Below are 3,273 nucleotides of genomic sequence, written 5' to 3'. Positions count from 1 at the left end.
GTACAAATTATAATTGAAAATTGAAGAGTTAGGAGTTTAAAACGTAACGTCCATTTCAAACAGTTTTGAAAACACCCTAAAAATAACCAAGTTCAGAAATACCCATTCTATATTCGACTTGTTGTTATCCCTGCCTTGGCTGATCATAACGCCAACGGGGCTATGGCGCACTGCACCTGGCTTTTGAAAGTTGTTAAGTTCCAATAATAACATTTGTATGAAGCGCTTGAGCCGATTTTCATTTCATTGCCTCCAGAGATTTGCATAGAGAGTGAAAATTATAAACCTCTCACTATCTATCGAATACTTGTACGAGCAGAACAGCACTTTGTCTTGTCGTGTCGTAAAGTTGATGTTTTAAGTATTGGTTATCAACACTTTGAACATCTAAGTAGTCGATATCTCTTTGTACAGAAAACAAGGCCAGCACAATATAAACAAACACTTGTATGATTATAATTTCCTACTTCTTTGGATCACACAACACACAAGAAAATAATCAATCATAATTAACACACCAAATAAATAATAAATTATATTTTCAAAAAGTGGATATGAAGTAGCCTACTTAACATGTTCAATATACTTGATAAAGGAAATCCCCCCCCCCCCCCACCTTTCCGGCTGCATACATGCACAAACAACACAATTAATGCTTAGTAATAAAAAGATACGCTCTAATCGACAATAAAAGTTGGATTATAAAAAGGCAGGTCGTCTCGACATTGCTCGTTCCGCACCCACTTCGAGCAAGACACATGAATAACTGACTTATCGACCTGAAAACTGAAAGTGTTACCCGATGTCATACTGATAGCCTACTGTAGGCTACCAATTTAGTTGGTAAAAAAAATAAAGATAGAGGTTGGTCTTGTTGTATCTAACTACAACTTGTCAATATAATGTTTAATATTGAAATACAAGACATGATCTGAATTCATTAATGTGTTTTCTTTCTTTCTTTCTCCCCCTCTCTCTCTCTCTCTCTCTCTCTCTCTCTCTCACACACACACACACACACACACACACACACACGCACACACGCACACACATACACACACACGGACACACACACACACACGTGTTATCTTTCTTTCTTTGTTTTTCTTTCTTTCTTTCTCCCTTTCTATCTCTCTCTCCTTCTCATAGTCTGTTTTTCTTCATAAACCTGGGAACTCCTGAAAGTACAAGGACATTGATATCTCTGAGACGATTTTAATGGAATTAACAAGTTTAAGAAATGTTTACATAACAATATACTATATTATGACTATACTCGAGTTCAAAATGGAAGTCACGTCGACAAATTAGGGACAGCTTACGGTGAGGTTTCAAAAGGCCATAATATTCAGACTGAACAAAACCGCAAAAACGAAAAACATTGGGAATGTTCAGCATCAAAGTCTTGCATTGCATTCTTTATAACAGACCCCGACGCATACAGATTGCAAAACAGCAATTCGCCAGAAACTAATGTCCAGAAAGCAAAATTAATTGTCCGGAGAGAAGGTTAAAATTGCATTCTTTTAAAAATTGTACCTACTTAATGTATCTTTTCTTGCTTTTTTCAACATTTAGAAATTGAGCTTTGACAAAATATTCCTCCAGCTCATGGAAACATTACCACAGATTGAGAAACTGCAGCCAAAAAAACATGGAGAAAATAAAATTTTGGTCCGAGTACATTTGTGAGGCAGCGTGGTGGAATCAGGCTCTCGTCAAAATAATCAAAGTGAAGAAACTTACATTTTTCCGCAAGTTTGTGAATTGTTATCAAATTTTTGTTTTTTGGCCCAACACCTTTCATGCCCTTTAAAGAACTCATTTCTTTGTGGATTTTTCTGAAATACGTTGATTAAAGGAACAAAAAATGTAAATTTTCTGTTACCACGGACTCTTAAGCTAAGGAAATAACTAGTCTTTGGCGGCCATTTTCTCACTTATTTTACCTCTGAAAACAGGTGACCCACATCTCATTCTTTCGCAAATATCTCAACTTGTATTCAAGATAAATGGATATTTTTTTCATCAAAAGAGAGACAAGTAAACAAACTTTAAGATGATACCAATAACTCTACATGCCCAAAAATTGACGAGAGCCTGATTCCACCACGCTGCCTCACATTTTTGAAGAACAGTCTATCAAGGAGTGAAAACCTACGTATACTTAGGGAAAGTAGTGAAGCTAGGAAAATTTTCAAGTCCTGCGGTGACAGTGGAAGACACTTGCCTACCTTGAAAGTGTCATCGATGGTAAAGGTGGAACGGAGGCAGATATAAAAGCAAGAACCACCAAGGCAGGGTCAGAATTCAATCGATTATTAAAAGTCAGGAAAGCAAGCAACATCTCATGTGCACCAAAATTCGACTCTTTAACTTTAATGTCAAGTCTGTGCTCCTCTACGGCTGCGAGACTTGGAAGACAACAAAGACAGTTCTGAATAAAGTCCAGACTCTTCCATTAACAGATGTATGGGGAGTATAATAAGAACTAAGTGGTAGAATAGAGAATAAATGAAGAGCTGTTGGAAAGGACAGGATAAAAGAATATAGAAGTAGAAATAGGACTAAGAAAGTGGTGATGGATGGGACACACCCTCAGAAAGCCCAACGGAAACATCACAAGACAGTCGCTGCAGTGGAACCCACAGGGAGCATTAGGCAGGGGTAGGCCACGAGAAACATGGAGGAGATGTGTGGTAAGGGACATGACAAAGATGAAGCTCACTTGGAACGAGCTTGGAAGGATGGCCCAGGACAGAGAAAAATGGAAGGAGCTTGTATGTGGCCTATACCCTGCCAGAAATGAAAGGCATTTATGATGATGATGGCATTTGAAGAGCTGATCGACGAATATCTAGTAGGGAACTAAAACAGTGAAGTCGTGTATTTTGTCCGAGCGTCCAAAAAAAAAGTTGCAGAAGACATATTGACGAGACATTAGAGATTATGATACAAAAATATGAGTTTGAACAATAAGGCAAAGCCGAGTGAACAATCAACTGTCCCGAACTAGGCACTCTTCCACAAGGAAAACCAGGAAGGGTACTCCCGCGAAACCAAGGACAATCGAGGAATCAATTCTTTTATACCTTCAATGACTTCGAACGTCTGGAGCAGATGTTGTTGACAGAAAAAGAGAAATTTTATTATTTTCGTAAACACACCTGAAAATTTTGCTACTCTCCAAAACCCCGCTAGCATCTTTGCTTATATGGAACATTCACTTCTGCACCAATGGATTTAATTATTAAAATCATTATTACTATTATT

Source organism: Aplysia californica, unplaced genomic scaffold (genome assembly GCF_000002075.1).
Source record: "Aplysia californica isolate F4 #8 unplaced genomic scaffold, AplCal3.0 scaffold00612, whole genome shotgun sequence".
Taxonomy (NCBI): Eukaryota; Metazoa; Mollusca; class Gastropoda; order Aplysiida; family Aplysiidae; genus Aplysia; species Aplysia californica.
This window is presented reverse-complemented; position numbering follows the sequence as displayed.